At 32.4% G+C, this 15,799-nt stretch overlaps 1 protein-coding gene across 1 annotated transcript in view; it reads left to right on the forward strand.

Annotated features, from left to right (window-relative positions):
- Positions 1-15,799, forward strand: part of LOC142332633 (autophagy-related protein 16-1-like) — a 217,375-nt gene that overhangs the window by 186,107 nt on the left and 15,469 nt on the right. The gene's annotated exons all lie outside the window — the stretch shown is intronic.

Consider the following 15,799-nt stretch of genomic DNA (forward strand, 5'->3'; position numbering starts at 1 on the left):
TTTACATTGGTATTAAAACCATCCATGTTATATAGCACCAATGGGTGTTTATACCGAACATTTACTGCACCTTTTAAATTTTGACACACCTTCTATTTTACCAACCTATCTGTTCATATCCTCCATGGAGACTCATCCCTCACAAATTTTAATTATGACTTCACCATTTATAATAAAAAAGGAACAATTCCTATCATCTTTCAGCAAATGTTTTACCAATTTCTATCCAAGACAAACCCAGATGCACTAGTATACACAGATGGATTGTAACAGAATGATACTGTTGGATGTGCTTCTTTGTAAATGACAGAACCTTTATGTTTGATCTAACTAGTATTACAAGTATCCACACTGTTGAACTGTACACCATCAATAATGCTTTGAATATCATTAATCCAAAATACTGTCACATCCTTATTTGCAGCGATTCATGTAGTGCACTCCAAGCTTTAGAATATTTGTATTCTAGACATCCTATTGTCACTGAAATTCATAATGCAATTGCTGAGTTAAACTGTCGAAACTCATAAGCGAGTTTCTCCTGGATCTCTAGCCATGTGGGAATCCTGGGTAATGAGCATGCGAATTCCGCATGGTAAAGACGCTAGTAGCCAACTGTCTTTTACTACTCATGTTACTATTACTGATTTTATTAATTCTGTTAAACACACTCTTTGAGGAAAGTGGCAAGTGACTGGACTGCTACAGTAAATAATAAACTCTAGACACATCAAGAATACTGTGCTTCCATGGAACTTTTCATGCAGGAATAATCGTTGAGAGGAGGTTGTCAACTGTGTGTGTTATGCAACATTGCATCATAAATTTAAATTAGGAGATAACATCCAAGGTATTCTAAGAAACAATATGACGATGCTATCAAATATCTTATAATATCTTAAGGCCGTGTATCTGTATTCGACTATTTAATAATTATTGTAATATTGCATTATTTTGTTTCAGGCAATTATAATGCAAAAGTGTTTTTTACCCCCCCCCAAAAAAAATCATCTGGAAATTAGCATTTTTTCAAAGAAAATTTTTTTGTTAATTTTCATATGTAGAATCCAAAAATGAATAGATTGGTACATTTTTTTTGGTGAAACTATATATGTTTAAATATAGATTTATATCTTTACCCACACCAAATGTAAGTACATTTCAAACATGTTTTTGATAGTGAGCATTTTAGTAAAATGTTGAAAATTTTTTTAACAACATTAAACTGAAATTAAAAAGTGTGATTGCCTATGAAATCAAAATAAAATTTAGTAAGAAAATCAAACCTGAGTTACTTTTTATATAGTTATTGAAGATTATTTGTATAAGAGACAAAATCAAGTACCCTTTATTATGTAAACTGTAGCCAGCTATTAAAAACATTAATAATATTAGGTACTTATTATGTAGATATTTTAATTACAATTTCTCTGAAATATTGACATATGATTTATTTGGAAATTAATTCTTCACTGAGAGAGAAGGAAAAATTTAATTAGGGGGGCTTTCAAATTAGCACAAATAATTTTCAGATTATGGTGGTGACATTCATTTTTTTTTAAATCTTTCAAGTAACAATTTTTCATTAGTTTATGACAAATCATCATGAAATACTACACACCTCAACAACACTCACAAATCATAAAAATTTATTATCAAAATATGAAATTGGTTAGAGCTGTATATCATACGCTTTGCAATATGTATGGTATGCATATTTGACCAAAAAAGCATAGTTTATCATTTGATTAAACATTTTAAGAAAATTTTCCTCTATTTAATGTTGACTCACTCACCATTTCACAAAAGAAATGCAAGGAGTCAAGAGAATATTGCTGCTGTAAGTGCAAGTGTTCATGAAAATTGAAATTTATCAATTTCACATTATTCACAAGAATTGGACCTTTCTTCAATGTCAACATGGCAAATTTTGTGTAAAGCTTGGTCTACACGCACAAAAAATTAAACTAACTCAAGAATTAAAGCCACAGAACTATTCTTAGCATTGACAGTTTGCTGATTGGACTTAGAGCAGCTCGAAGAAGATCCAAATTTTCATAAAAAAACATTTCATATTAACATTTTTAACTGCATGATTGTTAGCGGTTTACCAAATGCATTTGAGTATAAATCGATGATTTCCCCACACTTGTTTCTTTGACTATATCATTTCTGGCATCTTACACTTTCCAAATTACTATTTTATTTTCTGATAATAATTTTACAAACAAATCCCTAACTGCCTTTTGCATACTACCTTTTTGTCTGATGAAAATGTCATTTTCAAATATTTGTAAAATATTGGCTCACAATGGTTCTTTACTGAAAGATGACCAATGCACATGGTATGAAATTAAAATTATTTCAAGTAGCAACCAGAAAGTTTTGTAACATGTCAGAATGTGGTAGTGTGATCTCAGGTGTGTGATTCATTGAAAATATAATAATTAGATTAAAGCAATAAGTATTAAGCAACTATGTATAGTTACTTAATCTTTTCTGAGTGATATTAAATTGGTATTAGTATGTAGTTTTAGCATCTTTTTATTTACCTCATTTTAGCAAATTGCTAAAACTACTTAGTAGCAACTAACACTGGTTACTACCTATTTATTCACTTTACTGAATAACTCTTTAGAACAGTTAGCTGCTTTTTTTCCTCTATTCTCCTTTTCTCCTCCTTCCTTTTTTTGACATTATAAGTCTCTTTTAACAATATTTTCTTTACCATGATTTTTGCAGTATTACTGACAGAGCTTGTTGAGTAGTCTTCAACAACACAGTTTATATATTTGTTACTGGTACTTCTTGTCAACTTTTGTTAACAAGTTTTTCCTGAAGTCAACTTTTGACTTCATGTAATTTTAACATATATTTACCGCATAGTCATTGAAAACATCATCTACCACCATTTCAAATGTTATATTCTTCTTCTCTTGGAAATTGATCCTGTACTGACCTGCAGATGATCATTTTCTTTTATGATAGTAACTGTACTTACAGAAGGACTGCATCACACAAACTCCATTATATATTATACTTATATTCTTTTAAATTTTATCTAAGTTTATTTACTCAAGAAATTAAACAAATGGTTATAAAAATTAACTTCAAAAGTACTGTATTTTTGTATCATGTGTAATTTTATCTTTACCTTTACATTAAATACAGTTAGTTTGTATGTTTGGTTTGTTGGTTTACACTGGCTAATCTCAAGAACTAATAAACTAATGTGAAAAATTCCTACACTATCTTAAAGTTTATTCCTTTCCTATTTTCATAGGATGTATAGTAATTATGTTTTATCATCTAATCTTGCCTCCTTTTTTAACCATTATCATTATAAGATAATTATGTATTAATAAAAATGAAGACATCCATCAAACTTTACATTGTGATTTCAATGAGGCAGAAGCGTATGATCACTTTGACTGAAAAATTTAAGAATCCTGTAAATCCTCTTGATTTATACCAGCAAAAAATTTAAGAAACCAAATTGAAAAACTGAAAATTGATATTCAAGACTCCTCGTTGGTAAATAAAGGAGGGAACTTGGGGTCACGGACGTCCTCTGTCGCATCCTCCATGGGCACCTCATTCCCGCGGGGAAAAACCCCACTCACGATATCATCAGCAGTTTCATGTGCAGTTGTTGTGTGTGGTGCCCTAGTTCTGATGGCACTCTTCACCAATATGGCGTAAGGTCTCCCGCACGGGTCAGCTTCCACATCCTGTATTAGTTGAGACCAGCATCTCTTCTTTGACTGGACAATTAGTTTGCTTAGTTCCTTCATGCACACCTTGTATTGTTCTGCATATACAGAACATATAGCTTGCAGGTACATCCTAGTTATGCGCCTCCTGAGCCTATGGTACTCGTTCCTCTTGAGCACTATTTCTTCCATCCATCAATACATAGGGCGATGCCTTCGTCTTATGTACTTACGCGGGAGGACGGAATAGACCTCTTCTAATGTGCTTGCAAGATGGGAAGCCTTCTCCTCTGCAGTGATGTCTCGATGGACCCCTCGCAGATCAAGTCCCTCCATGAGTATTGTAGAATCAAGGTCTCTGGTACTCCAGCCCACAAATGTGGGCAAGTCTTCCTCACCTATTTCATCAGGACAGCCTGGTGATCACTAGTCAAATAGCCATCCCAGACTCTCCAGTCATTAACCTCTGCAGCAACCCTGAGAGGCAAAGGTCACATCAACAATGGAACTTGTCACGTCTCTCCTAAAGTTGTACTCTCCTCTGAGATTGAGTACAACCATATCAAGTGCTGTGACTATATCCATCATAGCGGTGTCTCTCTCAGTTGTCCTGATTGATTCCCAAACTGTTGACCAGGCATTGAAGTCCCCGCTCAACAAGACCCGCCGACGGACCGAAATGTTCCTCTGTATGATGGTTAATATCTCCTTGTAATTCTCTGTGAAGATATTGAAGGAGAGATAACACGAGTAGTAATATACTCCTGCGATTCTTGCCCTGACAGAACCAAGCCCACATTTTATGTCATGCATTGAGCGTGACCCACAGGTCCACAGCGCTGCCCTGCCATCCTCCAAGATAATCCAGCCTGGGCAGGGTCGTGATGCATACAGCTCAGAGAAGAGTAATGTCTGTATCCGTCTCTGTCACGTGTCTGGCAAGCAAGTCCTGCGGCAGCATGGCATAATTCGTGTTTAGTTGTAATATTTTCATTGCCGCTCTTGTCATTGCCCAGTCCTCCTCTGGTTCTCCTTGCTTGCTGCGATATTTATCGCTTTGGGGCATTTAACACTACCTGAACTGTGCCCTTCTGTGTTACAGGAAACACATTTTCGAGCACTGCTACAATCTGCAGCATGATGTCTAGTTGTGCCACGCCTAAAAACGCGGCCATTGTCTGCGCCCTTACAGTTTCTTGATATGTGCCCTGATTCGTGTTACCTGTAACATCTCTGTGGTGGTTCTACAGTGTCCACCTTACAATGTATCAGGCTGATCTTGATCCTGCCCTTCTGTGAGATTGTTGTGACCATTAAAGCCATTTAGCCATTTATTATCATCAGGGATCTCTTGTCCAGCCACTGTGGACAGGCCTTGTCGAACCTCATTTGGCTGTATGTCATTTTCTAGGTCCCTCATTCTGAGGAAGGCAGTCGTTGTTCTGGTAATGGCACTTCCCTTTTTTTGCTGCAATTTTGTTTTTGAGTGTATCAGCAGCATTCTTATTTTCTTTGACCCTGATCATCATATTGTTGTTATTGATTTTCATTATAGACAGTATCTCTGATACTTGGGGATCATAATTTCTTTCTGGAGCTTCATGAAAAAATTAACATAGGAAATAACCAGCCTGACCACAATAGTTTCGGTTTTATATTTTGTCTCTTCTGTGGTGTCGCTTACCGGTGATGGTGTGTTTTCTAGCAAGACAATGTGGTATTGATTACCAGTCCAGTTTTTCTTCCTTCATGTTCCAGAATTTTTCTTACATATACATAAACAGTGGAGTCCTGTCCATATACTCCTGTCTGGGCGAGACCCATATTGCCACCATTGTCGTTCTTTATTTTATTAAATGCCTCTACTAATGTCTGCGAGTATCAGCACCGTTGTTTGCACCTTGTGCTGCCAGTTATGCGTGCTTCTATTGTAGTTATTGTAACTTTGCCAGCTCCAATGTCAGTTTTGCTAAGGGGCCAGGCCACTTGTGGGTGCCTGGTTGCAAATATCTTAATCGACTTGCCTGCAACAGGTGTGTGTATATCCACAACCACAACAGTTTCCAGCGTTCCCTTCCTTCTGCCTGGTTTTCCCAATGTCGGTGTTCTTAAAAACTTGTTTGGGATAGTTCTTTTTTATAAGCTGTGGTAGCTCTGTCGCTGATGTCCCATTCTCTAATGCATCCTGAGTGGGACAACATTTGTCTATTTGAGTCTGCGTAGCCACTGCATAACTAGCTGCAGTGTTATTTTTATTTTCATCAGCCAGTTTCCTCACATCCTGTACCGCAATGCTTAGTTCAGTCATGTTTGGCAAGTCATTCAAATCTCTGAGAAATTATTCCAAAGCACCAGACCCTTCTTCTTCCATTGCGGTAGAAGATCGCCTCGCCTTGGGTCTTATGTTACCTTTACCTTTTGTATGGCAGGGTTACAACCCCCCCCACCGGTTTGTGATCAGGTGCTGCTTCTTCCACATGGGTCTTAGCAGGTGAGGTCGCGATGTCTGTGTTTTGTTTCTTTCTTTTCCTTTCATTTTTTTTATTAAATCAGTGTTCATCCAATGTCAAAAGTTGTTTTACAATAACCAGCGTGTTCGTGAACGCCTCAGACTTGTTGCAAAAAAGTGCAGAAATTGAGTGTGGAAAAGTGTTCCTAGTGAAAAAGTAAAAGTTTCGGGAGTGGAGGTCCTCCATGAAAAGTGGTGGTTGTACGTGGCGGTTCCGGTCTCATATCTAACGGGTTATGGGCCTGGAGGGCCTGGTGCAGAGTTATATGGAAGAAAAGCTATTCTTATGCATTTGCCTTTAGGACTTAGTAAAAGTTTTCTATAAAATTCAAATTGACCACTCACTCCTCAAAGAGAATTACAGAGATATTTTTTTTAAATTCAAATTGACTGCTACTGCCCAAAGAGAATTATATAAGTGAGAAGTTCATATAAATTTAACAGTCACCAATTAAATATTATAAGATAGTTTAAAATGAACTAGTTTGGTAGTTTCGTTTCAACTATAAATTATACTAGGACCGATTACGTTACTAATGCGATCGACTATATTACTTTTGTGACAGCTACTTTACTTTTGTAAAATCAGTTATTTAATATTAGATATCTAACAGTTATTAATTCTATAAATGAATTGAAATTTAGTGTGTTTGTATTCACTTATAAAGTTTTAAATATATGTAATTGTAACTAAGACTGACTGTGTTACTATGACCGACTATGTTACTAATTTCGATCTACTAAGTTACTCTTTAAAGTTGATTGTTAAGTTAATTTTAGAAATTTTAATATTTAACACTATTGAATTCACCTACTTAAACCCTAAAAGATTAGTTTATTTCTTTAATCATTCACTTATAAATGTAAAATTTACGTAATTGTAATTAAGACCGACTATGTTACTAGCTATGACTGACTATGTTACTAATATCGACCTACCAAGTTACTCTGTAAAGCTTTTTATTAAATTAATTTTAAAACTTCTAATATTTAATACTATTGAATTCACTTATTTAAACTCTAAGAGATAAGTTTATTTCACCTATTTAAATTAATACACGCTCTAAATGTTTGTCAAAGTGGACCGAGCTACTATATTATTTTTCAACAGCGCGCCAGAAATGTCAGTGCTAGTATGCTACTTAACCTAACGCTTTGTTTTTTTCCACTTAATTAATTTTAAGACTATCTCTATAAATATTTTCACTTGTTTAAATACTTCCTAAGTGTATTTTATACTAAAAAACAATCACTTTAATAACTGATATTCTAAAAATACTAGTTTAAAGCACTATACGTGATCACTGCTAACGCTATACCACTAGTCCGTCCACCTTGTTTACTAAAATTTTAATAACTTTAAAACTACAAAACATTTCGAACTCTGTACTTGTATGATAAATTCAATATAGCACCTTGTAGAGCTAAATATCACGAGAAGTGGCAAATGGCCGCCATCCGTTACTAAAATTCAACCTAACCTCAGGGCTTATTCCCGTAACCCCTATTAATTAAAAGAATTGAAACTGATAATGTTTGAACATTTGTGTTAAAAATGTGTTATATCTTCAAAAAATATCATCAAACAAAAATGATAGGGGTATTCTTTTTCAAGTAACAAAAATAAAACTGTTGCGATATTAAAATTGTTTTTTACCTTCAGAGAGAAATTGAAAAAAAAAGGTGGTGTAAAAGTGGTTTTGATTTCCTTGCAACCTTAGCATTTTTGGTTATAAGGAAAAGTTACTCTTGCCTTTAGCCTCCTACACCCCTCTAGATTAAGTTTTGCGATATTTAAACTATTATTTTTTAGAATTAGTCTACCTTTTGAAAAAAAAAAACAATTTTGTTCCTCACTAAAGGTTTAGTTCTTATTGTCTTGCAAGGACCTTCCCGATAATTCAAAATTGAAGGTTTGGAATATTCATCCCTTCTTTTACAAACTGTCATGTTACATGGGGACTGATTAAAACTTTATAATTTAAAGCATAAAGCTTTTAAGAGCTGTTAAAGTTTTAACAGCTCTTAGAACAACTTTTTAGAAGTTTTCTGATATTCAATCTATTTTTAATTTACATATTTTTTCAGTTATGCATAAAATCTTAATGATAATCAAAGGGATTAGGGACTTCTTCCCAACATAAGCCTTCATTTAATCAAAATTAAGATTAATTATTTCTTGCCTTGAAATTATCAAAGTAAAAAATATTTTGAATTTATTTTTCAAAAATTAACCTTTTTAAGAGCAAGCAGAAAACTCAGTCGTTTGGATTATGATTAAAGGCTCAGAATGTTCATACAAGTCTAGGCTTCCTTTTAGCCCCTTCTCCCCTGCCTTTTTTAATAGTTAAAAGAAAAGAGTCTGATGTAAAGAAGGCCATCAGAATTCCATTTTGCACTACAGGTTGTTCAAAAAGTGAGGCAACCTTATGGGAAAATAAGCAAGTTACAATAGTTGTATAAAGTGGCCTCCATTATGTGATTCACATAATTGAATACAATGTTGCATGCTCTTAAACAAATTTTGTAATGTTTGTTGAGGAATTGCAGTGACACTGTTCAATTTTGCTCTGCAATTTGGTAATGGTGTGAAGATGAGTTTTGTAAGCAGCATCTGTAAGGTATCCCCACAAGAAAAGGTCAGGAGGGGATTAATCAGGAGACTGAGGGGGCCACAACCCCTTCGAAATTGTTTATCCATGAAAACATTGATCCAAGAAAGTCATAGTGTTGTTGGCTGTATGAGCCATAGTGTTGTCCTACTGAAATCATTTGTACTCTAGCCGGTCTGCAGGTTAGTGTTTTCAAATTGTTGCATGATCTGTATGAAGCGCTCACTGTACCATGAAAGAATGTTATGAAGATTCACTTAGGTGACATTGCACACCAAACATCCACTTTTTGTCTATGCAAAGGAGACTCGTGCAGCTGATGTGGATTTTCCATACCCCAAATGCGTGAATTCTTTGCATTCATGTATCCATCAAGGTAGAACCATGCCTAATCAAACCAAAACCAATCATTAAGTTCTTCATAATCTGGTGTTACAGATGACATGAACCACTGTTAGAAAGCTACATTTTTTCTAGTGTCTGCTGGTAACAACTCATGAACAATACAAATTCTGTATGGATGCATCTTTAAACACTTGCAGAATACTGTGTAGGCACTGCTAATGGAGAGACCAGACTGGCTAGATAGGTGTTGCACAGACTTCTTGGGACTAACAGAATACGCAGCTTGCATGTCAGTCAAATTTTCTGGTGTTAGCACTTTTGGTCGACCACTTTCGGCTGCATCTGCCACATTCCTTGTCTCTTGGAACTTGTACAACTGCTTGATAGAATACTTGTTTGGTGCATCCAACACCATGCTTTTCTGTGAAGGCATTCTGGGTCTGAGCATATCTGGCACATCTAATGTATTGGGAGACAATGAATATTTTCTGATGCATTCTGTAACCCATTTTTCCTCAGTTTTCGATAATTAAACCAGCAATAAAAGAAGGAAACATTCTTCCATAAGGTTGCATCATTTTTTTAACACTGTGTATTTTTCTTCCTACTGTCATATAACAGCAGTAGAAGTATCTTCCTTCTATTTATCTTCAAATGATTCTTCTTGCATAAAATAAAAGTTATCAAATTGTTTTTGTATATATTTGATTCTTTAAATCTTTACTGGGAAAGATATTTATAATTTTTATGAACATGATAGTACAATACCACCAACCATTTGAATAAGCTATTCCTTCTAATTTTACATATTTATAAACAGTGGTTCATGTAAGGCTGCCACAAGCATCTAAAAAACTATAAAAGTTGTGGGATGTTTAAATGGAGATAATTCCCAATTTTTTGGAGTTATAAAAAAATATTTCTCCAACTCTGATATCCCATCCATTTTCCTAATATGACATCAAACTTCATTTTTTATTTACAGGCAAGCCCTATTTTTCATTATATTTTTGGGCAGAAAATATCATTTTTATTTGACAATTCTTTTTCTGTCTAATTTTTAAGGTGCTACAACCACTTTAAAAAGTAATGTTACCTGTCATTTTGAAACATCTTTTATATAACTTATTTCTTCTTTTTTTGGAGACTAAACACATGATTTTAGGAATGCTATAATTTGACAACCAGCAGTAAGTGAATGATATGAAACAGAAAAATTCATTTATCTTTACTGGCTTAACCACATATTTTACTGCTTACATAAAACAGCAATAAAACTACTGTTTTATGCAGTAAACAAAAACTTCTGCATTTGCTCAAATTATTTTAAAATATGTATATTAATTTAAAGTTAAATAGCCATTAATTGAATTTAGGATTATTTTAATGTAATATCACTTACTGCTTTTTACCAACATATAAATATTTTAAGCTAGGGATCTTTCTTGCAGTATATTTTATGAAATGGGGAGTGTAGGTGTAAGGAGGTCAAAATACTCAAAAATTACTTGTTATAATATTGAAAATAATAATATTCTCATAATATTGTACAAAAAACTAAAACATTTTTCAAAATTATAATTATTTAGAAATTACAATTATTTTTTCAAAATTATAACTTTGTCAAGTAGTTTCTTAAAATTGTAATATTTTAATTTTGGAGGTTGGCAAAATCTTTTTATTCTGTTGAATAAAATCGCACATTGATACTCATGTCTGAAAAGAACTTTTCTGATAATGATAATGCAAACAATGCGGAGCTCCTGCAGAGGCAAAGACAGTAGACCTTGTATTTCTTATATAAAAAAGACATGCATGAAGGATAGTTTACAAAAGAGAAACAGGTTTTGTACATGAACAATCTTACTTGATATCAGGACCTGGTGCACCAATATTGGAATGCTAAATTATAATGGTTAAGAAGGAAAACAGGACAAGGTAAATTTGGTTTAAGGCATATAACATTGCAGAATATATAGGAGATAAAAATCCACATCAAATGATGGTGGTTGTATAGCCTAAGATTAGAAGTGTATTTGGGAATTACATAAGGGTGTCTGTTCAGCTTCAAAAGAAAGAACACCTGTATAATTACTGCTACTGAAATTGCATTTGAGTTTGGGTATTTTTTACAGTAAAAAGTATTATGTACTTTACTACTCTCTTCCATCACACAGCCTCATAAAGTCAAATATTGCTATTGGATAAAAGGATTATTTACATTATTGCTTTCTTCCATCACACATCCATATTAATATGCTACTTACTGCTCTTTACTAATAAATTTTACAGCTTTAAAAGTGTGATTTCTTCATCTTGCCCAAATTAATATGATCAGCACATACTTTTTTCATGAAACCTATTATAAACACAATTTAAAAAAAAAAGACACTTGCTGCTCTTTATGATAACAAGGCAGAGAATGTTTTTACTGTTATGTATATCTTTCAAAGGCTGACCATACAGACACAACAATTTATCATAAAGTTGCAAAAAATTCATTATTTAGTAGATATGGGGGAGAAGAGTTTTCTTATTGTGGCTTTACATCACAGTGAAAACTTATTATGGAATATTGTATTTTTTTAAGTACCGTTTTATCATAATAAGACCTCTTATAACTAGAGTATTTTGTATTTACCAGTAGACATTGTTTTTCCTGCTAAAGATTCTATTGTTTTAAAATTTGGTGTCATCTCCCCAGTAAATATTTGACAGAAAATCTGAGCCATTTGCAGCTTCTTTAGCTATGATGCTGGAGTATGTGGTGACATTTGTTTTTTGGATCATTTTGGCAGCTATGTTGATTGATGCATCTTGAGTGATTATTCTTTTGAGAAACTCAGGAACAGCTTGAAAATATGCTAGAATATCTGTTTTAATTTTTTCTGTCAGAACTTCACTATTACAAAGTCATTTTTTATCATAAGCACTCAGGTTATCAATTATTTCGTTTAAAACCATGAAATTTATAAAATATTCCTTTAAAAAAATCCTGTACATATGAAGCAGCATCCTTTCTTTGTGCATACATGCTACTGAAATTCAGTTTTTTTTACTGAGGAAATATGCTTCTAACATATCCAGCTTTTTATTATTTGTAAAACACATTAAAAAAAAACATTAAGTTGCAAATTCTGGGTAACCATATACTTTTCAAACTAGGGTAAAGTATAAATAGTTGACATCAAATTATATTTTTTAGTAAATTACTTCAAGATTGGTTTTCAATAAAAACTAATCATTTTTAAATAAAGTAATATTAGTTATTTAGGTAATTACAAAAGTAGAGATTTATTTTTATAATAATAAAATTAGAATATCAACAATACCAAACTATTTCAAGTAATTTCTAAATAGCACCTTCTATAGGTTATTGACTATTTAACTCATGTTAATGACTGCAGGCCTACTTTAGATAAACCAGTTGATTATTGTTGTTTAACCTATGTTGCTTGTTGACTACAGATCTGTTGTAGATTAGTATCTGAGTTGTATAAAAATACCATTTCTAACATTATCAGTAAAATTTTGTATTCTTTCTGGTTGTTGAGTCTTTACTTTGTCCACTTTTTTCCAAAGTGGACAACATTAACTTTTAAATGCTCTATGCATTAAGGATTAAATTTAAGAAAAAACATTAAATGTAACCTAAAATGATATTTTTGCCCAAAAGTCATAGAAATAGGAATTGCCATTTAAAAAAAGATGTTTACTGCTCATTGCAAAAAATGGAGAGGATAACAAATGAAGATATAATAGTTTTTGTACTCTCAAAACGTAGGGAAGATTACCGATTAAATTTTTCATAGCTCTTGAAATTTTCAGAGATGCTGATGTGGTGGTGGCTCATCTGTATATTTGTGTATATACATACATACATATATATATATATATATATATATATATATATATATATATATATATATGTATATATATATATACATACAGTGTGTATATACATATATTATATTATGTTATATATATATATATGGGAAAAATTTCACCTTACACTAGTTTTCCTGTTTACCTTGTAGTTAGAAAGCTGATGCTTTGCGTACTTATTCTCAAAGAATAACTAATATTATGGAAATATTATTTTGATTATTAACCCTAAGAATTTAAACTGAATAGGGGGTTGAGAATTGAATCAAAGACTGCTAGACTTGAAAGCTTAAAACCTGGAAGAAATGTTTATCTTAAACAAAAGCTGTCAGCATTCTCCATCCAATGAAAGGATTATTTTTTCACTCACGTGTGGGCAAATGTGAAAAAATAGTTACTGGACTACCTCATCAGTAGTTCTTCATTTTCTTGATTAGATAAATAAAAAATAAAAAAATAAATTTTTTTTGGTAATTTTCAAGAAGATGCTCGCAGCCAATCTGTAGCTTATCAGTTAGTCGCTGTAGTTAGTTGTTAGATCGTGTCACTGAAAGGGGAAAATCTTCTAGAAAAGTATCTTTTTTTAAAAAAAAACATGCTTTTTATAAAAATTGAAAACCTAAAAAAATATATATTTAAACACCATACTAAAAAATAAAAAATAATATTTTCAAAAGTAAAGGACTACTGAAAAATTAAGTTTAGCATACTAAATAATTCAATTCAATTTGAGGAAAAAATAATCCAAAGAATGGATTACCCAGTAAACACATAAATAGAAAATAATTTTGTTTTCAACAAAATAATTTATATAAAGTTGTCTATTTTCATAAGACCACAATGAAAAGCATGGGGCGCGCGTTCATATTCAATATCTACATAAATAGACAAAAGTTTTGATGCAAAATGGAAGTTATAGCTTCAGTGTACAATATTTAGAAAGTTCTTTGGATGAACTAAAGTTAAGGTGCAAAATAGAACTTAGGTGGAATTATTTCATATGCTAAACTTAATTTTTCAGTAGTCCTTTACTTTTGAAAATATTATTTTTTCTTTTTAATATGATGTTTAAATATTTATTTTTTTAGATTTTCAGTTTTTATAGAAAATCATGTTTTTAAAAAAATTTAATTTTTTTAATTTTATACTTTTTAGTCGCAATAAATTAAATTTTTATGAAACACCACTAGAAAGTAAATGTTATATAAATGTTACATATTATATAATTACTTTGGTTTTAGTATAATTTCATTTTTTTAGGATTATAAAATAAAAAATCAAACAACTATTTTCAAATTTTGAGAAATTAATTTTTATTATATACTTAAATACTTACTAATTAATCACATTTCATTTTATAGTCAAACTAAATGAATCCCAATACGTAGACTAATCAAATTATATTTAAATTTATAAAGTATTCACATTATATTTCTCTCGATCTTCTGGTGTTTCATTAGCTTTGCTATTTAACCCTTTGAGGACCAGACATTTTTTGGTTAAAAAAAATCGCATTCTTATATTATTGTTGGTAAAATAACTGTACCAGTTCCTTATGGTGACTATTTGTAGGCTTGTGCTAAAATTTTATATTACTAATTTTATTAATTAATAAAATTTTTATTGCCAATATCTTTTTTTATAAAAAAAAAAAAACAAGAAAGTGGGTAGGAAGTCACTTAACTCAAAATCAAGAAACAATTTTATTATGGGAATCATGATTTTTAGAATTGTTCTGTTTTGTGTTAAACCTGATGAAAATTTCAGGATATTTGGCACGAAATTGATAAATTTTAGTCAAATTTGTACAAAATAAAGTTATTACAACTCTCAGTACACAAATCAGGTTGAATGCTCCCGATCAATTATCAATTCCCGAAACTACATGTTCGAAATACGTCGCACATTTTTCGTATTAATGCAACGCTAATAAATATTGCCGGAAAAAAAACAAAATCCAAAGATGAAATTTAATATTACGATCCGAACGTCACAAACAACTAAAAACGATGATAAACGCACAATGTTTTCGGGTCATCTACCTACTGCGCATTACGCCAATACAGTGTTGTAAAGAAACTAAATAAACAAAATGAAGCATTCATTTTCAGTCTGAACGAATTATGATTTCACGACCAAACTCAAAACAATAGCAAACGAACGATATTTACGTAATACGCGACGAACACGATTAAATGTTCTCTGACAATAAAAACATAAAGTCAATAATTACTTTTTTTACCATCAGAATATTAATTGCAGTGTCCCGTGCGACTTTAAACAATAAACGTAACTTATAGCAAACGGACTGCCATGTCTGCCATGACAAGTAAACGTGTGATCAACACAAACGTCATTTCGACACTGACGAAATTTCGCCAAATGGTCTTTATAACATAAAATTGAACCTGACGGAAAATCGTCAAGCGGTCTTCAAAGGGTTAAATAGCGCTGGCGTTCACTTTCAAATCGAGTCTCGCGTTCTTCAGTTGACTCCGCTGCACGAATTTGCGAATAACGCTGGCATGTAAGCGTCAATCGAATCTCTTCCTCTTCTGGTGTTTCGTTAGAATTACGCTTTAAGCAGCGCTGGCGTTCTCTTTCTGAATTAAGATTGCATTGTTGACTTATTTTTACTGAACACTGGTCTTGTGAATTACCTACCCGCCTCTTGCGTGTTGATTATGACTGTATATTCATTCTACTGTATTTTCCAGCTTTTCTATTGCACAAAC

This window comes from Lycorma delicatula, chromosome 1 (assembly GCF_047948215.1).
Source record: "Lycorma delicatula isolate Av1 chromosome 1, ASM4794821v1, whole genome shotgun sequence".
Classification (NCBI taxonomy): Eukaryota; Metazoa; Arthropoda; class Insecta; order Hemiptera; family Fulgoridae; genus Lycorma; species Lycorma delicatula.